Below are 22,836 nucleotides of genomic sequence, written 5' to 3' on the forward strand. Positions count from 1 at the left end.
CTCTTGTACTTACACTTCTCGGGAACTTCCTCATGTGGAGATCTGAGGAGGATCCAGAAGTGTGAGGGAAATCCTGCAAAGGAATCTCTTGAGACTGGAATGGATCAGCTGCTCCAACAGAATAGAAGGAGTAAACTCTGGACTCAGGGCAGACATTTTAGCAGTGGGATGACACAAGGGAGGGCAAGGATGTTCTGTCTCCAGTCATGTGAAGAAGTCTCTCCACTGTCTTGAAAGCAGAAGATGATAGTGAGCCCAAGACTGTACTAGTAGGATCTGAAGCCACCTGCCTAGAGAAATCCATGACTTCCTGTTGACCCTGACTCAACACAGATGTCAGAGGGAGCTGTCAAGCTCTGAGGCCCAGAGGGGAAGGAATGGCTCTGAAAATCTCAGAGTCTAACCCCTACCCTGGAACTGGTACCAAAGTTACAGCTCCAAGGTCGCCCTGTTTCTGACAAGATCAGTGCTGGTTGGATCAGAGAAGGCATTGGAGGCAAAAAACACCAAGCCTTCCGATCTGACCCAGACAATCCTGGAGTTCTTGATTCCAGTTTTTCAAAAGCCAAATTGGATCTGACCCAGACAATCCCGGAGTTTTGGATATGGTACCTTTGAAGCCAAAGGACAGACTGGAGTTGGAACTAGTAAGGGTAAATGGACTGGTCCAAAGTTAATTGGTCCAATGGGAGATGCAGTTGGGAGTACTCACAACTGAATTTGAGTCCTGATAATTTTTCATCCCAAGAAATGTTCTCATCATCCTGTCCACATCTGCTTTAGACAGGCTCCTTACAGACCTGAAGGCTGAGGAGGTAGAAGGAGGTCTAAATACCCTGCAGGAAATTTTGCATTTCTTGCAAGAAATATAAGTGAAGTCTTGATGAGATCAACTCCAGAGATAACCAAGGTTGCCTATGCTTTTGAGATATAATTGAGAATGTTTTTTGGAACTGAATAAATGGATGGATCCAAGGATTTATACATTTTGGTCAGAGGAACCAAAGCTGGAGCCAATTGGGAAGAGAGGTCAGGGGATGGCTTCCCAGACTCCTTGCATTTCTCTTTGTGCTTTTCTGTGTTTTCCCCTTGTGACTTTTCTACCAGTTTATTTGTGGAGAGGGATGCTCCAGACAATGAATAGAAAGAAGATGGTAACAATCCCTTAAGGGCTAACTTGTTGCAGTGCTCAACCAAAGCTCTATGGTTGAAGCCAGAACAAATCTCACACTCCACATCAAGATGAGAAGTTCCAAGGCATTGCAAGCACTCAGAATGGGCATCTGAGTCAGGTATCTTTTCTCCACAAGTCAAGCATTTTTACACCTAGTAGCTTTATCAGACATCCTGCAAGGAAAAACAAGTAAATCACAGAATAGAAAATTACAAATACCAATAACGATAAATATAGGGATAAGAAATAATAACAATTGTAAGGAAGAATGCCAGAAAAGAACTAGATGAAGGAAAAAAAAGGCATGAGGCCTAGAAACACAATGGTACTAGCTACTACTATATTCTAATAGGGGAGGTAGGAAAGCAAGCAAAGGTTAAAGGCCTTGAAATGCAGCAAAGTAGTTCAAAAATTAAAGTCACTTATTTCCTGGAGACTTGAGCCATATCATCCATATCTGATTGTTGGAAGCAGCAAACAAGATCTGAGATAATCTGGGGCTTGGGAGAGGATTATGGATAAGGGAAGGAGCTTGAGCTATGGATCCAAAGTCTGAAAAATGGACAAAGTCAGATCCATAACCCAATGGTTGAGGAACGGATAAAAAAGACAACATCAGATGAGGGGATTAGTATCAGTCTTTTTCCATGTAATACACTTAGTTAATACTATAGCATGACTTCAGATTCTAAATAAGTTCTTCAACCACTATATCTTTTATTTGGAATAGATTCAAATATAGAGATTCAAACAAGTATCAGTTGCACAGATTTGTAAAAAAAATAGAATAACAACTGAATTTTAGTTGTCTTTTTGCCATGCTATGAATGGTGACTTAGATTTTTCATGTTAACAGTTCGTTTTTTAAGAATAAGTGAAAGTTTTGAATCTTTATAGAAGTTACTTCAACTTAAATGAAAGGAACTGCAATTACTTGAGTCTTGTAGTTACTTGAGTATGAGTTGTAAGGTGAATGAGTAGTGCAATTTAACTGAAGGTGCAGGGGCTTACTAAATGTGTCTTTATTCAGAATTTGCCTTTTTTTAATATTGTTTACAGCTATATAGGAGAATGTTACAGGCTACCACAAAGAAAGTATTTGTACCAACTCACTAATTGCTAAAAGGCCTGCCTTGGGCTGGCTTTTGTGTATATTGGCTGCTCTTCTTAACCTATCACTACCAATAATGTTAAACATATGGTAACCATATAATTTTTTGATGTTGCATAATATGATTAATTCTGCAGAGGTGGATCATATTTTCCAGAAAATGCTTCATTAATTGAGAAATTTAATTTTAGGGTCAATAGTTTTGTGTGTAGTTAGGAACATCAGTTTGAAGATGGTGTTTCCCCAACAAAAAATATTGGTATTAAATATTTGTTTATGAAACCCAGTTATTTTATACCTGTGGCTCACCCTTTGGTAGAAGCATTCACTAGTTTGTGTGAGAATGACCTATGACAAGTATTGAAAAGATAAAAATGCATCTAATTTTTACAACTTATCTTCCAATGAATTAGAGGAGCTTAGAACCTATGTCCAGCAGATAAAAGGGGTGGTATTGTCCTGATGGATAAGCCACATTATGTGAGTAAAATACAAGATATGCTGCAAGATCATGCTACTTACATACACCTATTTAAATATCAGGTTGAGGGCATAATCAGAAATTTTGATTTTTACATATACGATCTTCATATGCCTGGCCTGATATCTCTAGACATGTATAAGTACTTTTTGATTCAACATCTTAACACACTAATTCTTTATGGTCTACCCAAAATACATAAAAATTTAAGAGATCCAACTATGTACCCTTTTGTTTCCAGCCATGGATGCCATGGATGGGTGACTGAATCTCTCTCTATATTTGTTGAGAAATCAATTCAACCAGTGCTAGATGGTATTCCTAGGGATCTGAAGGGCACAATAAATGTTTTACATAATTTATATGCCCGGTATAAAGATCTGGAGATGCCTGATGGATTCCATTTTGTTACCCTTGACATTGTTTCACTTTTCACTGTTATACCTAATGAAGTTCATATTGAGAATGTTAGAACTTTTCTTTAATGCTGCAGTGACTTTTCCTCTAATAAAGTTATATTGATTTGTATGTTACTCAAACTTATTTTAGAAAACAATGTATTTGTGCTTGAACATGAACAAGTATAGGTGTAGCCATGGGGACAGTGTGCGCCAATTCATATGCAAATATTGTATTGACACAGTGAGAATATAACTATATCTATACCTTTATTCAGAACATGAGCTACTATAGACTGTTTGTTGATGATATTTTTCTTGTTTGAAATGGCACCCCTGAGATGCTCTAGTCATTTGTTGACTTTTTGCATACAACTACGTTCTTGCATTTTACATTAAATTTTTCAAATTAGTCTATTGATTTTCTAGATGTGACAGAGAACAGAAATGCCCTTGGGAATGTGGTTATGAAAATTTATAAGAAATCTTACAAGAAGAAGAATATTCTGCATAAATCCAGCATGCACCCCAAGCATGTAGCAAGGAATGTAGTTAAAGGTCAACTGTTGAGGACAATAAGCCTTCATAATGAAGAGTCTATGGCTATTGAGGCTTTGGGTGTCACCTCTAAAGATTTTGCAGACCAAGGTTATAATCAGGAGGAATGTAATAGGACTACTGAAGAACTGTGTGCATTGAGATATACTATCACTAAACCTTATGTTACAGATGGGCATGATGTCACGAGTTTCCGTAACGTTAATTCCTCCAACTGTTCTTGAGCTGTTGTTAAATTCTCTAGTAACATTCAGCTTGTATGTGATAGACAACTGTGTTAATGGCTGATGAGGGGATTAGAAATCTAATAGATCCTGCACCCATGTTTGTCTTTTGGAATGATATTTCTTTGAAATGGCAGTTGTGATACAGGCAGGTAACATTGTTTATTTTGATCGCACTGGTACTTTATCTTGCAGACTTTGCAGTGCCTGCAAAATCATTTTGGTTACTAGTTCCATTGCACACTCCATGTTTAAGCATCAGATTATTCTTGATTTTTACGTAGACTGTAAGACATGCACTGTTGTTTAGTATGCTAAATGTCAAGCCTGCGATTCCTTTGATGTTGAGAAGACAAATCATCACTTTAAAGACAGGGCTTTGGAACATGTAGATGATATTCATAATCGTAGGCTTACAAACTCTTTAGCAAAACATGTAAGTGTGAAAGGAACTGATCATACTTTCAAGTTTGCAGTTTTAGTAGTGATTGATGAAAATATTAGGGGTGGTGATGTTAAGAATCAAACTGAATGTTCAGAGCTTAAATGGATCATACATTTACAAGTAGATAGTTTACAGGCTTGAATGAATTTGTGTCCATCAAGTCGGCACTTAGAACATGGGGTCTTAGGCATTAATTTGATTGACTGTTTTTTTATGAATGGAGTTTTTTAATAATGAATGGGTTTATATATCATGTGATATGAATTTGTGTTTTATAGGTCAGTCTGTATTTTAAATACTAGTTTGTGTTCTTGGATTTTAATTGTCTGATGAAGTGGCTAGTTTACTGTGAATGCACTCACCTGTTTGTTTTATTTGTTTTATATTAAAGTTGTGCTGTACCTTCCGTTGTGGTGCTTGGATTAGCTCTTTGTTTTATTTTTTTGCCTTTCTGTGAATACCCCATCTTTACCTGCACATTGATCCTTGTTTTTTGGTTATTTTGGCTGGTTGAGTATCTGCAGGACATGGTGGAAGGACTTGATTTAAAGTTTGGATATAATCCTAATAAGGTTGTTATGCCTAACCTGGCTTGACTACAATAGCTGTTGTTTGTAGAGGTGAACCCTTTATTAGATATGCCTCTAGAAGTGTCTGACAAGGATACAAGGTCTGATTCTGGTACACATGAAGCTTTGACAGCATTGTTAAGAGACCTTGAAAATAAACTTTACAAGTTTAAGTGCCTCCAGTGACAACGATTACACTTTAACGCTGTCATTCACCATAAGGTTATACCTCAGGAATTATGTGTGCTTAAGATGCCAACATATGGGAAAAATCAACCCGAGTTGCTGAGATACTGGCAGTCTTTAAATCTACAAGTAAGCTTTGATTATATGAAGCTATTAATTAATTATTTTATTCCAGCCAGGAAGATGAATGCCACAGACATGATTAGTATCTTAAATTATTTGCTAGGGACAGCAGTTTGAAGATGAGGTTTCCCCAACATGATATTGGTAGTAATTATTTGTTTAAGAAACCCAGCTCATTTATACCTGTGGCTCAGCCTTTGGTAGAAGCATTCACTAGATTCTGTGAGAATGACCTATGACAAATGTTGAAAGAGAAGAATGCAGCTAATCTTTACAACTTAACCCCCAATGAATTAAAGGCATTTAGAACCTTATGTGAAACTACGCCCGATATATGTCTAACAGATAAAGGGGGAGGTATTCTCCTGATTGATAAGCAGCATTATTTGAGTAAAATACAAGATATGCTGCAAGCTCATGCTATTGACATGTGCCTATTTAAATATCAAGTTGAGGGCATAATCAGAAGGGTTGATTTTTACATATATGATCTTCACATGTCTCCAGATATCTCCAGATTGGTATGAGTCATTTTCTATTCAACATCCTATCATACAGATTCTTAATGGTCTACCCAAAATACATAACAATCTAAGAGATCCACCTATTCACCCTATTGTTTCCAGCCATGGCTGGGTGACTGAATCTCTCTCTATATTTGCTGAGAAATCAATTCGACCAGTGTTAGATGGTATTACTATTGTTCTGAAGGACACAAAAAATGTTTACATGATTTATATGCCTGGTATAAAGATCTAGAGATGCCTGATGGATTACTTTTTGTTACTCTTGACATGGTTTCACTTTTCACTGTTATAACCAATGAAGTCGGTATTGAGAATATTAGAACTCTTCTTTCATGCTACAGTGAGTTTTCCTGTAATAAAGTAATGTTGATTTGTATGTTACTCAAACTTATTTTAGATAAAAACATATTTGTGTTCGAACAAGAATTTTATCTGCAATGTATAGATGTAGTGATGGGGACAGTGTGTGCCAATTCATACGCAAATCTTATAGTGTCACAATGGGAACATGACTATATCTATGGCAACAATACCTTTATTCAGAACATCAGCTATTATAAACGGTTTGTTGATGATACTTTTCTTGTTTGGAATGGCACCCCTGAGATGCTCTTGTCCTTTGTTGACTTTTTGCATACTACGACTATGTTCTTGCATTCAAGTTAAATTTTTCAAGTGAGTCTATTGATTTTCGAGAAGGGATGGTGAGCAGAAATTACCATCAGAATGTGGTTATGAAAATTTATAAGGAATCTTGCAAGAAGAATAATATTCTGCATAAATCCAGCATGCACCCCAAGCATGTAGCAAGGAACGTAGTTAAAGGTCAACTATTGAGAATGATGAGGCTTCATAATGATGATTCTATGGCTATTGAGGCTTTGGATGGCACCTCTAAGGGTTTTGTAGTCTGAGGTTATACTCAAGAGGAAGTTAACAGGACTGCTGATGAACTGTGTTCATTTAAAGATACTATAGCTAAACCTTATTTTGTGACAGGAATGATGTCACTAGTTCCCAAAATGTTAACTCCACCCGCTGTCCACAAGCTGCTTTTATGTTCTCTAGTAGCATTGGACTTGTATGTGATATTGTAAAAAAAGAACTGGCCTGTGTAAGTGGCAGATGAAGGGATTAGAAATATATTAGATCCGGCACCCAAGTTTGCCTTTTGGAACAATATTTCTTTGAAATAGCAGTTATGTTACATGCAAGTAACATTGAAGTCTGTTTATTTTGATCACACTGGTACTTTTCTTGCAGACTTTGCAGTGCATGCAAATTCATTTGTGTTACTAGTTCCATTACACACCCCATGTTTAAGAATCAGATTATTCTTGAATCTTACACAGACTGTAAGATGTGCAGTGTTGCTTACTATGCTAAATGTCAAGCCTGCGAGTCCTTTTATGTTGGGAAAATTAATTGTCAATTTAAAGACAGGGTTTTGGAACATGTGGGTGATATTCGTAATGGTATGCTTACAAACTGTTTAGTGAAACATGTAAGTGAGAAAGGAAATGATAATCCCCAAGATTCAGCAAGCTCTGCATGGCGTGCAGGAATAGTGCAAGAGCTGCAGCATGCAATATGGCCGACGAGCGATCCAGGAATGAGCTCCAAGGACATGCACGAGTGCTCCTACATTATTCCTGCATAGACACATCTCCTGTATGCTAATTACCCCACTTTCAGGTGAAAACCATGCAAATGAGGTGAATTAGGGATCCAGGAAACAGGCAGGCGTCTGTGCAGGAATAGTGTAACCTGCAGAAATGTATTCGGCTACAAACCCAATACATTTCTTCAAATTACAAAACGGAGGCATGACAGCTCCAAAGAAAGCATGTATTCAATGTAGTAGGCATGCCAATGGCCAAATATATGGCCATTGGCATGGGAAATAGTTGCAAAATTATAAAAAATACATTTTATTATTTTTGGCTGATTTCAGCCGTTTAAGTGTAGGGCAGCAAATGGGATCGGCCTGAAAAATAAGAAAAAAAAGTTGGAAATAAGCTTTAACCAAAATCAGCATTCTGCCATAATAGTCAATGGCATGCATAAGACAACAATACCATGGAATAGTGGTTGCTAAGGGGGATGGCTGAGTGTCAGTTTTCTAACCATGTATTAGCAGTCAGTTTTATGCAAATGAGGGGATTGATACTGAAGCACAGATTTCCCCTCAGTGTTAGCTTGCAGCCAACCATGAAGCTGCAGCAACACCATGGTATAAGCATAAGAGGTAGATGACCTCATAAGGGGAAAGAGTCATGCATGCTGTAAGCTTATTGGAGCTCTGTGGCCCATGTTTGCCCTTAGCTAAGCACAGATAAGGAAGGGGGTGTGTCTGAGGCTGCCAAGCAGTGTTTACATTGCCTAAACTGGTGTGCATGCTGTGCACCAGGTTTTACACACAAAAAAACAGGAAATAGCAGCTCTGTTCACATCTGAGCACTGGGTATGTGTGGCACAACTTGGGGCTTAAACGGAAAGGCAATGGGCTAAACTGGTGTGCATGCTGTGCACCAGGTTTTACACACAAAAAAACAGGAAATAGCAGCTCTGTTCACATCTGAGCACTGGGTATGTGTGGCACAACTTGGGGCTTAAACGGAAAGGCAATGGGAAGGGAAGACAGCAGTAGGAAGGCAATCAAGGAGAACTAGCATAGCTGGCAGGTGAAATGTATCAGAATCAGCCAGTTACACATGCAGCAGCCCAGCCCAGCACACTACTATAAGTCCATAGGTTCATAGGTAAGTACTAGGCTATCTGCCCAAGGGCATTTATAAGCCTAGTCAGAATGTGTTGGTTTTTGCCACCCCCTTAAATTAGTTCCCTGTGCCTCTATCCAGCAGAGCCATTAGTTCCCTGCGCCACTGTCCAGCAGAGCCACTGCAGTGATCCCCGGGGTAAATTTTCTGTTTCCCTTCCACCCGTCAAGGTTTTTCTTGAAGAGTGTTAGTGAGGGGCTCTGCCTGATGTATATTGGAATCCTGTTCCAAAGCATGGGGAGTCTCTGGGACAGGAATCTATCCCTCCAGCATGTCCTATTTATCATTGTGGTGCGGTTTATATCTCTAGATCATGTGGCTCTCCGGGATTTATTTTTTTTTAGGTGGATCATGTCCATCAATTCTGGGTTGGACATGGCCTTGTATGTCAGGCAGAGATCACCTCTGAGTAAGCGGTATGCAACTGAGTACAGCTGGAGTTTCTTGAGTCGGGCTGCATAGGGCATGTGTTTGAGGCCAGTAATCCTCTTGGTGAGGTACTTTTGTGGTCTTTCTAGCTGTTGCAGGTGTCTTGTAAGGTACAGCCCAAATGGGGCATTGTATTCTATGATTGGTTTAATGAGTGATGAGTAGAGAGGCACAATAACCTCTTTTCTTCTAGATGCCGAACCCTTTTGTGATTAGGTGGGCCACATAGAAGGATTTTCTAACCACCTTGGCAATATGATTATCAAAGGAGAGATTACTATCTACTTAGGTTCCCCACATCCCTTATTACATTTTCTGTATTTAGGGGACTACCACCTATGTGGTAGTTCGCGGGTACTTTGCTTTTTCCAAAAGGGATGACTATGCACTTTTTGGCATTTAGCTTGAGGCCATGATTTTGACACCAGGTATCCTTCTCCATGAGAGTCATCTGGAGGGTGTGTGTATCAGCCGGAGAATCGATTATGGCCCCTAGTTTGCAGTCGTCTGTGAACATGGTCAGCCATAGTCCTCCTCTGCTTTACTGTAACTCTGAGAAGTATAAACTGAACAGGAGGGGTCCTAGAACTGAGCCCTGGGGGACGCCACTTGTAACCAGTTTAGAGTCGGACATAGAGCCTGCAACTCTCACCATATGGGTTCTATCCATGAGCCAGTTGGCAAACCATCTCGTGATGTAGGGGTTTATGTTCAAGCTGGTGAGCTTGTCTATAATACTAGAATGGGGAATGGTGTTGAAAGCCTTTGCGAGGTCTAGGTAGACTGTGTGGACCTCCTTTCCCTCGTCTAATGCCTTGGTAACCATCTCAAAGAAGTCCACCAGGATTAGGAGGCATGGTCTGCTCTTAACAAAGCCAAACTGGGTAGGGTCCAAGGTTTGAAGGTTCCCAATGTCTGTGTTAATGAGTTCCATGATGATGTGTTCCATAGCCTTGCAGACCAGGCTAGTCAGGCTTATAGGGCGATAGTTCCCGGGGTCCGTTGTGGCTCCACCTTTGTGGAGCGGGATAACTGTTGCTGTGCACCACTCTGTGGGTATGTAGCCTGTGTAGAGGCTGAGTTTGAACAGTGTGTTTAGGTGAGGGGTTAGTTCATTTGGGAGCTCTTGTAAGACACAGCCTGGGACACCATCCATTTCCATTGAAGCTGTGTTCTGGCTTTGGATAGGGCTATTTTAACCTGTGTGTCAGTGATTGATGGGGCCCTACATTCTTCTGGTATGATTATGGGCTGTTTAGGCGGTGAGAGGGGGCTGAAGTTTGCACTAAACCCGTCTGCCAGAATGTTGGCAATATCAGTCGGTTCAGTGTATTTTCTGCCATTCTGCACTAACTCAGAGCAGATCTGAGAGTTTCCACTTAGGTTCTTGACATATCTAAAGAACGCTTTGTGGTTATCTTTGGAGTCATTGGCAATTTTTCTTTCGAAACTAGCCTTGGATGATTTAATGAGGGATCATAGTTTCTTGCTGATACTGATCAGGGATGTCTTTCCTTCTTGGGATTTTATTCTTTTCTGTACTAGTTTCCTGCTTCTGTTGTATAGCTTGTTTATGGCAGGGGTCCACCAGACTGGTTTCCTTTTCTTGGAAGAGTGAGTCTTGGTTTTACTTGGGATAGCATGATCCATGCATTCCTGCAGATGCTGATAGAGTGCCTTTGTAAAGGTTTCAGCAGCTTGGACAGCATTGTCCTTTAGCATGGGTGCTGTGAACCTTTCCACCTCGGTCTTAAGTAACGTGAAGTTTGCTTTTGAAAAGTTTTTCATGGTGGTTTCCTTGATTGGGGATGGGGGCAGTATGGGGATATCCAGAGTGATTAGTCTATGGTCTGATCTAATCAGCGATGGGTTGACCTCTGGTGTGGAACACCGGTTGCCCATGTTGGTGATGACCAGGTTCAATATGTTGTTCCCTCTGGTGGGGGTGTTGACCAGTTGATCCAGGGCATTCGAGTTTATAAATTCTAGGAAGTGTTGGGCAAGGGAGTTAGTACTTGAGTAGTTCTCCCAGTTTATGTTTGGATAATTGGAATCACCCAGTATTAGGGTGTTTGGTAGGACCTTAATATTTCCCAGTGTCTCCAGAAATGCAGAATGGGGGTCCTGGGCCATGATGGGTGATCTATAGCAAGCTACAATTTGGATGGCAGTTTTGCCCATTAGTTGCACATGGATGATCTCTGATGCATTGTGCTGCGCCACTAACCTGGAGGTGTGGGTATCCTTGATGAATATGGATACACCCCCACCTTTTGTGTTTCGGTCCTTGTTCTGTGGCCGAAAGGTATGGCATGAGTTATAGCCTAGTAGTGCTGGGGTGCTCTCAGGAGCCTTAAACCAGGTTTCTGTTACTGCACAGATGTCGATGTTCTCCATACTGAGGAGTGCCTCGAGTGCGTGCATTTTGAGGTTTAGACTTCTGGCATTGAGTAGCATTACCCTCAGTTTTTGGTTACTTGTGCTATTTATAGTGGTGGGTTTGTCTTTTGAGCCTTGCCTAAAAAAAGCACTATGGGGGCGGCAAGAGCCTTGGGCAGTATCTGAAAGCCTAAGAGTGACAGGTGCAAGCCATCTCTTGCGAAGCAATGTGGCTTGTCGTGAATGTTATCCCAGGCGGATAGATACTGGATCCCCTTTGAATGATACCAGAAACAGAGCCAATTGTTGAAATTAATCATTCTTTCTTTATACTGTGGCATCATTCTTGGTGAGGGCAGGATGCTACTCAGGGCCAGGGTCATACCAGCCTGGGTTACATGATCAGAGAGCTCTTCCATGTCTCTTTTCATGTAGTCCAGGGAGGTACATCTCAGGTCATTCACACCAACATGGACAATGACAGAGTTGTATTTGTACTTGTTCTGGAGTGACCTGAGTGCTTGTGTTATGTGGCAGATCCTGGCACCCAACAGGCAGCTAACTGTAACCTTCTCCTTGTCCAGCCTAGTTAGTGGGACATCAGTGTACCTGACTATAGAGTCGCCTATTACTAGTGTGTCAGGTATGTTATTTTGCGTTAAGGGCTGTGATTGCATGGCACACTGATTATGTGAAGTATGTGTTTCATGGTTGGTGATGGGGTGTGGAGGTTGCTTGGATGTCTGCTTTGGAGGTCTCTGTTGCTTTTGCAGATTTTTATTTAGAGCCTCTGAGTATGTTTTCATGTATTCATGTGTGTTATTTGCCGGTGTTGGTTTATTAGGTCTATGTGAGGCTGGCGGTGTGTTGCAAGTATTACCCTTCTCCTCTTGGCTGTCAGTTCCAGTCTTGGGTTGAGAGAGCTTTGCCTCCAGTTTGGCTGCATAACTGCATCTCTCGCATATATTAGTGTTTGGTGGTAGGAGGAGAGGGTTGTCTGTGTACATGAGGCAGTTGTAACATTGTCTAAAAATGCTCAGATTCACCAGTTGGACTGGAGAGTACACCGGTAACTGCCCTTTAGACATGCCTGAATAGGTAGAGTAAGCTGTTTTTCTGATTGGCTGGTGGGGATGAATAGAGCACCTTGTCCTTCTGGACAGTATAGGGGGGTCTAGTGCTAGGGTTAATTAGTGCTTATTATGAGTTTTAAGCAAGTGCTTGACTGTGAAATGAATGGTTTGAGTGCTAAAGTTGAAGGTTTGTCTAGTTCCAAGGGAAAAATTGAAGAGTAGACTTCGTTCAGCTGAGAATAGTTTAACTCTAGCTAAACGGCGCTGCCCGGTGCACAAAACTGCACAAATGTGGTTTTTATAGCAGGGAAGTGAAAGAGATAGAAATTAGCCCAAAATGGCGGATAAACTGCTAATGTCTGGGTAAAACCACTCCTCCAGGGACAGATAGGCTGCTCAAAGCTCCCCTCTCTCACAAGTGAACGGAGAAACTTCCTTCTATCCAAGTACGACATGGGCAACACAGAAACTTGTAACACAGCCGTGGATTCAGCAATAACCTGAAAACTGGACTATACTAGTTCAGAAAGGCGTGAAAAAGTTTTTTTTTTTTCAGAAAATAGAGCAGATACAATCAAAATTAGCCCATAATGGCCAATAAACTACTAACGTCTGGGCTGAAACCACTCCTCCAGGGACAGATAGGCTGCTCAAAGCTCCCCTCTCTCACAGGTGAACAGAGAAACTTCCTTCTATCAAAGTAAGGTATGGGCAACACAGAAACTTGTAACACAGCCCTGGATTCAGCAATAACCTGAAAACTGGACTATACTAGTTCAGAAAGGCGGGAAACAAGTATTTTTTTTTTCAGAAAATAGAGCAGATACAATCAAAACAGCACTTTAAATGCACAGAAAAGGCTATCACACTTTAGTGTGTAGCCTACAGCAGTTAAACAGATTATTTAAACACAAAAATGACTTAATTCAAGTTCAGGCAGCAAATAAGTACAATATGTAGCAATAACAATCTTTTTAAATCACAAAAACATGATGTTTTAGGCGAGATTAGTTAAGACAGAAAGAAAAGCAGAAAAATGATACCTAATCACTCCAAACTCTCTTTTGTCTCTCTGCTGCTGTAGACTCTGCAGAACACCTGGAAGACACTTGCTGAGTGGAATACAAACGCAAAACTGTTCAAATGCAGTTTTTATAGCAGGGAAGCGAAAGAGATAGAAATTAGCCCACAATGGCCAATAAACTACTAACTCCTGGGCTGAAACCACTCCTCCAGGGACAGATAGGCTGCTCAAAGCTCCCATCTCTCACAGGTGAACAGAGAAACTTCCTTCTATCCAAGTAAGGTATGGGCAACACAGAAACTTGTAACACAGCCCTGGATTCAGCAGTGAACTGAAACTGGACTATACTAGTTCAGAAAGGTGGGAAACAAGTATATATATATATATATATATATATATATATATATATATATATATATATATATATATATAAAACTTTTTTTTCAGAAAAATAGAGCAGATACAATCAAAACAAAACTTTACCCAATTAACCAGTTAAAAAGCCCTGTTCCAGCAGATTTCAATCAGACAAGTTCTAACTGCACAGTCCTGCCACTAGGGTACAGAGAAACCTTCTCCAAAAAAGATGGCCTGGATCAGTGCACAAGTTATACAAACAAAGCTAGATCCAGCCGGTCTGAATCTAGTCTATGCTACAGCAAACAAGGCGTACCGATTTCAGAAAGAAACAGTTCAAGTAAGCATGCACAATAAGCCTTTAACCAGAAATTCCCAGCTCAGAAGGGCAGAATATAGCCTCTCCTCTCACAAGAGTGCAGACCACAAACCTTCTTAATGTAAAATAACTGGCCTGAAGCCCACGTGCTTAACCCAGAACTAATACACTTTTAGAATAACAGAAACTGAGCCTTCAATCAGCAGTTTCCAACTTAGAAGGATGTACGCTACCTGTCCTGCCACAACAGTGCATACCACAAACCTTCTTAATTAAATTAACAACTGGTTTGAAGCTCAAGTGCTTAAACCAAGAGCTTTAGAAAAACAGTTACAAATTAATCAGACTACTAACAAGCAGTAATAAAGGCAGTAGAATAAATTCAATTGAGCACTTTTAAGAAGAGGCAAAAGCAAAATAAGGTAATAAAGTAGGAAGAAACACAAATACAGTAAAGCAGATGAAGTGCAATTTTTTTTTTTTGGAGAGGGAGGAAACAGAGCAGATTAAGGTTGTTATTGTTGTTGTATCTTTCGGCTTTTCTCGGTTAGGGGTTGCCACAGTGGAACTCAAGTCTGCTAATGATTGGCAGTAGATTTTTACTTACCGACTTGCCAGGCCTGATGCACAACCTTCAACGAAGGTACGCCCATTCACGCATGTCTCCACACAGAAGACGCTTTAGCTGAGAATCGAACAGGACAATGTCTTACTGTGAGGCGACAGCGCTACAGCAGCACCACCACTGCAGCACAGAGCAGATTAAGGTACTATAGGTGAATGTCCTTCCCAAGTGTTCTCTCTGTATACCACAGAGGGGATGGGACTGATAGGAGTATCTGAAATCAAAATATGATCTCACTGTACTCAGTTGAGTGAGCAAATGAGATGGGTCCAGGAGGTGTGTGCAAAAACCAGATTTACAGCAGGGGCAGGCAATTCCAAAGCCACCAAGATTAACACCACAACAGGAAACAGGGAGAGGGGATGGGGAACTAACTGCAGAGAGACAGAGACACACAATATTTACTGAATCAAAGATACACAATATTTACTGACTCAATTCTTAAATAAGTGCAGAGAAAAGTATACTTAAATCAGCTTGTGTCCAGTTGATATATACAGACAAGTCTCAGTAGCCAGCAACTCCGATTAAAATGATTACTAGAAATGTAACCAACACAGATTTTAATGCTAACAGAAAACCCCAGGCTAACTAACACTAACACAGGAATTTCAAAGCAGTCTAACAACTTTCAATGAGCCCAGATGGCTGCACTTTTTCACATTTCAGACAACTTAACTGCAGAGAGACAGACACACAATATTTACTGAATCAAAGACACACAATATTTACTGACTCAAATCTTAAATAAGTGCAGAGAAAAGTATACTTAAATCAGCTTGTGTTCAGTTGATATATGCAGACAAGTCTCAGTCACCAGTAACTCAACTTAAAATGATTGCTAGAAATGTAACCAACACAGATTTTAATGCTAGCAGAAACCCCCAGGCTAACTAACACTAACACAGGAATTTCAAAGCAGTCTAACAACCTTCAATGAGCCCAGATGGCTACACTTCTTCACACTTCAGGCAACTTAACTGCAGAGAGACAGACACACAATATTTACTTAATCAAAGACACACAATATTTACTCACTCAAATCTTAAATAAGTGCAGAGAAAAGTATACTTAAATCAGCTTGCGTCCAGCTGATATATGCAGACAAGTCTCAGTAGCCAGCAACTCCGATTAAAACGATTACTAGAAATGTAACCAGCACAAATTTTAATGCTAGCAGAAACCCCCAGGCTAACTAACACTAACACAGGAATTTCAAAGCAGTCTAACAACTTTCAATGAGCCCAGATGGCTACACTTTTTCACACTTTAGGCAACTTAACTGCAGAGAGACAGACACACAATATTTACTGAGTCAAAGACACCCAATATTTACTGACTCGCATCTTAAATAAGTGCAGAGAAAAGTATACTTAATTCAGCTTGTGTCCAGTTGATATATGCAGACAGGTCTCAGTAGCCAGCAACTCTGATTAAAATGATTACTAGAAATGTAACCAACGCAGATTTTAATGCTAGCAGAAACCCCCAGGCTAACTAACACTAACACAGGAATTTCAAAGCAGTCTAACAACTTTCAATGAGCCCAGATGGCTACATATTTTCACACTTCAGGCAACTTAACTGCAGAGAGACAGACACAATATTTACTGAATGAAAGACACACACTATTTACTGACTCAAATCTTAAATAAGTGCAGAGAAAAGTATACTTAAATCAGCTTGTGTCCAGTTGATATATGCAGACAAGTCTCAGTAGCCAGCAACTCTGATTTAAAACTATGCAAACACCTTTCACTCTGTTTTTTCCCACAAACTCTACACCACTGGTGTACACAGACAGGGAAATTTTACCTGACAAAACTAACAAAATGATAAGGGCTGCTGTCGCTCTCATACATCAATATGTGGAAAAGGCTGAGGGTGGTGAGGATGAGAATGCTGACAACCAACCCACAGTGAGGAGAAGGAGAAGAATGTACAGACCCAGGGTAACCCACCAGGGGCTACATGAGCTGGAGACAGTGGAGCACTATCAGATGGACAGGGACATCCTACAGCAAATTGTTGAGCTGTGCCGGCCACGCCTCACACACAGAACTAACAGAGGGGAAGCCATCCCAGTGCATACCAAGGTATGTGTAAGCTTAAGAAAACTAGCCACAGGTACCTTCCAAAGGCCAACTGGGGATATCATGGGGATCTCACAGGCATCAGCATCCAGGGTACTCCACCAGTTCCTGGATGCCATGTCAGCACATGCCAGTGAGCAAATATATTTCAACACCCATGAGGTATTAACCAGCAATATGCATCTCTTCCACCAAATAGCAAAATACCCTGAGGTAGTGGGTGCTATACACTGCATGCACATACACATCAAAGCACCACCCGGTGAGAGGGGTAGGGTCTACATAAACCGCAAGGGCTTCCCCTCCATCAACTGCCAGGTCATGTGTGATGACCAGGGTATTATAATGAATGTGTGTGCTGGCAGCCCTGAAAGCTATCACGACTCCCACATCTGGCATATGACACAGCTGTACCAGAGATTTGCCAGTGGGGACATCCCATATGGCCACCTAGTGGGAGATGCTTGTTATGCACTGGAGCTGTGGCTGATGACACCCACCAGAAATGCACACACACTGAACAAGAACTCCATAATGAGGCACACACACAAACCAGAACCATAATAGAGCATGTGTTTGGGATGCTCAAGTCATGGTTCCGGAGCCTGGACATATCCGGGGGAGCCTTGCAGCACTCTCCAGCTACATGCACACAAATTTTCATTGTATGTGCCATGCTACACAATATGATCCTGTGGAAACAGCTGCAGCAGGAACAGCACAGAGCAGAGCCACACAGCCCCCCACCATTGCCAAGGCCAGCACAGGCATAGAGTGACTCGGAGAAGGAACAACCTGAGCCTGCCCATGTAGGCAGAAGGAAGCATGCCTAGTATGCCCAGGCTTTGGCAAAGAGGCAATGCATAGCACATACACTGACACAGTAGGAACCCAGGGAATGACACCTCTCTCTCTGACTCGCACATACAGCAAAAGGGATGCCAAACATGACACTACCTGTGCTTTATCATGTATAGGGAGTGCACTATGTGCATCTGACATAGTCAGTCCTCCAGCACCATCCTCGATACTGGCACAGCCACAAGGTAAGTTACTCTTCCTATCAATTGCTGAATGGAGTAGTATGTTCTGCTAGTTGTATCTATGGTATGGATGTGAGCATGCAAGGGAATCGGGTGGTTGAATGTGATGGCAGCAGATAGTGGACACCTATATGGGCAGCATGAAATCCATAACAGATACTGGTGTCAACAAAGTAGGCAGTACTAGACAAGGTGACAAATTCCACTGCAGTACATGTGGTGACCCAAATGTGTGTCCACAGGACACACACATGCATGTCAGTGAGGCTCACATACCCAACAACAGCCTCAGCCAGCAGGACAGGTGTAGATGACCATAAAGAAAGGCTGTGCTAAGACCTCCAATTGATGGCAATGGAGAACAGCTCCCCTCCAGACCTATACAGAGAGACTACAACAGGTCAGGCAGTTGTATGTTATTTATGAAGGCTAAGAAGTCTAAAACTGAAATGTAGGTCAATAAAACCTAAGGGCTGTATTCTACTGATGTGCCTCTAGTCTGCATGATAGGTCAGAAAACAAAATGAAATGGAAGCCAACAGAGTACCTGAAATACCAGTACAGTCATAGCAATTGTTTACAGTTGTCCGGTGTGCCCCCCCCTCCAATCCTATGTTGAAATGCAGTAACATTTATGTGTGGGTTTAATAACAGTGGAGCACAGATTGCCTGAGCTGGCCCAATTTACAGGATAGATTGCTGTATGTGTACACTATGCAGGGCTCTGTGTGTTAGGTTGTTGTGTGTTGTATATTGTGTGGAAGTGGTCAGCATGTAGGCATGGAGGGTCATGTCCTGGTGGCCTATGGCCAGTACTGTTGATGACAGGGCCATGTTCGGACAACTGCTCTGCTAACCACAATGCATCCCAGCAAGACCCAATTCAGCAGTCATCTATACTCATTGTTCAGATGTCAATATCTGTCACCATCTGAAAGATGGACATGCCATGAATGTGGGCCCAGACATACACACAGTACACAGGTGGAAGTACCCTAGACAGAGTACATAAAATGTAACTGTCAACTGCACACACCTTTGGAATTGTACATACAGGTTAGCAGCACATTAGTTGTCTGTGTAATATGGAATACTGATGTAGTCAGGCCAATCACTGGCAGACCACAAAAGGCACAGTTATAAAGCAATGAGAGACTGCCTATGTCCCCACACAAGGCAGCATAAGGGGAATGTCCCAGGTATATCTGTGAGTCAGTACAAGAAGCTTCCACATCACTCATGCACTCTGCTCCCCCCACCATTAGTCACAGGTTTATCACAGGTCATATCCCTGCTGTTGGGAATGAGTACAGTATGACCCCCACTTATGTATGGGAATACCCACAGAATGCAGCATGCTGAAGAGGTGTCCCATGCAGGTGTGTCCCTAGCTGTAAGTAGCACCCTGCCAGCATCCATAACAATGAATTAATATGGACATGAACTATTGCCATTAACTCCTCCCACACTTACCCTGTCACCTCAGGAGAATCCAGTGGCTCGCAGCCTGGGACTGTAGGAGTGACAGAATGCACTGGCCTGCTACAGATGGCCTGCATCACTACCAAATGCCCTACAGTCCTCTGTCAAAAGCCTGTGCCTCACCCATACTGCCAATGTGTGTTATCTCATGGGGTCCCAACTAACAACATAACACAGTCCGGAGAACACAAATGCAAGGCCATGTCAACAAATTCCAGTAACATGCTCACCATGTCCTACTGCATAAACTGTGGACCAACCTCTAAATACTGGTGGGATTAAGGAACAACTATAGGGATACTTCTCAGATATTGCTCGCATAATGTTAGGAAGAGGATAGAATAAGAGAGTGGGGGGGTGAAGAAGCATGGACTCCATGGAGTGTGTGAAGTCTGAAACTCTGATGTGTGCCCATACTACCCCTGCCTGCAAATCCAGAAATGGGTTGCTACAAACCTGCTCGTAAACCACAATGTGAAGGGGAACTGACCAGATATTTGAGCCCTGACTTTGGGTAACCTGGGTGAATCTGTACAGCTGAGAGGTATGGCCACAGCAGGATATGGCTATTCTGTTATGTCGATAAATGTACAAGCAGGGGATCCTCAGCCACAAAAGTACCAATCTGCTGGACCATTTACACAGACCCATCAGCAAGTGTCTGCAGCTACCCCTCCAGAATAGCATGAGTGTGCAAGAATATGTAAGCTGCAGACCACAATACTGGACACAGCTTCATTCATCTTGTATTTCCCAGGAAATAACAGTGAGCAAATAAGTATATCTGTCAGTAGTTTTGACATAATACATCACAGTGTAAAACAGTACATATGTCTGAATATCTCTGCTAACACCAACCATGTAACACAAGCAGCACAGACACAATAGTTACAGTATCCCACTATCTTTCACCCATTGTGACTCCATATTGTCAACTTATCTACAGTTATCCTGCAGAAACCGGTTGCTAGCTGTAGGTGTAGAACACAAAATCCTGCACTGAAGTACAACCTACCTGGAATGGATTCACACACTCAATACAGAAGGCCATACTGGGCATGCTGCTACACTTAGAGAAATGAAGCCCATGTCTAACAACAAAATACAGGTAATACTGGGCATGATCCAACACTTAGAGAAATGAAGCCCATGTCTGACAACAACAGTGGAGTATACATATCTGTCAGTCGTAGATGTCTGTGCACACACACCACATTGCACACCATTCATGCTTTGCACACACATTGAATAGAAGTACTTACACATATCCAAGGCCAACACACTATAATAGGTCAAACATACACATACAGAGATGTGGGGAAGAGAGAGACAGACGGTGACAAAGAGATTGCCATCATGAGGCCTGTTCCACCCAACACACATCCATTTGGCCAATATCACATGATGTGCCGATGTCAATCACTGTAGACATTTGCTTTTGGTAGCCCTCAGCCTTATAGTGTCTGTGGTGCTTGTGATAACTGTGTAACATGATAGTACAAATCAGTATTCATCTAGCATTTGTATACCCAGTCCTGTCAAATGTAAAGTTGTGTGTTATTGAGTGCTGTGTGTGTGTTTCCAGAAGAATGGTTTATGGCCCATTCACACACACTGCACTTCCCATTGCCCATGTTAGCACTCATGCTGATGTCAGTCACCTTGAAATAACCCTCTGGCCAATTCTCAGCCCCATAGGCTGCGTGGCATGTGCGATAACTGTGTAATGCTATAGTGTAACATACTATTTATTTATTTTATTTTATTGTACTTTACATTTGTTGACTGGGATAGTCCAACTGGATACATGTCCATTTTCAGCTGAGGCCCGGGGAGAAAAGCTCCACAATAATAAAATTAATAATAGTAGTAACATTGCAATAATATTCAGAGAGCAAAGGAGATAGATACAATGCAAAGGAGACAGAGATATATACAATAGGTCAGATAGTTCATCACAGTAGTAACACTAATACGTATACAGAAAGTTAATAAAGTGAGAGAAGAAATAGGATCAGTACACAAATTTAGAGCACATTAGGGCAACAACTGTATGGAGAAATGTTAGACTCAGCAGGCATAACTGTACATTAAGGTATAGCACATCATATAGGTGGAGTATCTGCTTACTGATGGTCTACTAGCTAATAAAAGACCATAAATGTTAAAATTAGTTAATCAGGGTTTAGGCATGGACAGAGCCAGTTTTTCCTTAAATATTTTTAGGCCTTTTTTAAATAGTGGAAGAGATAGTTCTTGGGTAAGGTTTGCAGGAAGAAGGTTCTAAGTTTTACCCACTGAGTTAGCAAACAGGGAATCCCCGGCTGTATTATTGGATTTTAGAGTTTGGACTGATAGCTTGTTGGATGATCTAAGTGGCCTGATAGTGTTATATGGGCTAATAATACTCTTAAGGCTTGGGGTTTTGTCTGGATGGTGAAGTATTTTGTGAGCTACTGTGAGCTGGTTAAGCTTAAATATGGAAGGAAATTCCAGCCAGTCAAGTTCAGTTAGGTTTTTACAGTGGTGTGTCCTGTATGCCAGACCTGTGGCGAATCTAGCTATATGGTAGTAACAGGAAGATAGTTTGCCGAGGTTAGCTTTAGAGAGATTTGAAAATATAGGTGAGGCATATAGGAGAGTGGAGAGATGATGGGTTTGGGCAATAACACACCTAGCATAAGGGGTTAAAAAAGGTTTTACCTTATAGAGGGGTCCTATTTTTTTGTTGACGGACTTAATCGTATGGTCAATGTGTGCATCAAATTTGATTAGTATCAATGATTACTCCAAGGAGCTTAGTTTATTATCAGGAGAGATGATTTTACCACTGTTAGACTTAATAGTAAATAAAGGAAGAGCAGATCTAGAGGAGGGAGAGAAAAGCAGCAGCTTGGTTTTGTTGGGATTCAAGAGAAGTTGTCGATCAGTTAGCCAGTTTTCCATACTGTTAAAAGTATTCTGGGTTAGGGTTATCAGATTGGCTGATGAGGTGGAAGAGCAAATCAACGTGGAATCATAAGCATATTGAATACATTGTGCCTTTGGGATAGTAGTATGAAGGTCATTTATGAAGATAGAGAAGAGGAGGGGACCAAGAATGGAGCCCTGAGGGACTTCTAAGGTGACTGGGAGATGTGATGACAGTTTGTCCTGCCATAGGACAGCCTGCTGTCTATCCCATAGATAGGACTGAAACCATTGTAGAGAGTGATCATCCAGGAAGACAGCTTTCAAGGTATTAAGCAGAAGATGATGGTTAACCATATCAAAGGCCTTAGAGAGGTCCAGAAAGAGAGCAGATGATAGCATGTTGTTGTTGCGATTAAGATTGATGTCACTGGTGAATGATAACAGGGCTGATGTGGTGTTATGGTGTGGTCTGAAACCATGCTGGGACTCTGTAAGAAGTTTATTGTGGTTGCAGTAGTCCATA

The 22,836-nt window shown here is 41.4% G+C and overlaps 1 pseudogene; it reads right to left on the reverse strand.

Moving 5' to 3' along the window:
* Positions 1-1,288: 1,288 nt before the first annotated feature.
* The window catches only part of LOC122797641, a 121,567-nt pseudogene continuing 100,019 nt past the window's right edge, over positions 1,289-22,836 (reverse strand).

This window comes from Protopterus annectens, chromosome 3.part1 (genome assembly GCF_019279795.1).
Source record: "Protopterus annectens isolate FY-2018-M chromosome 3.part1, PAN1.0, whole genome shotgun sequence".
Classification (NCBI taxonomy): Eukaryota; Metazoa; Chordata; order Ceratodontiformes; family Protopteridae; genus Protopterus; species Protopterus annectens.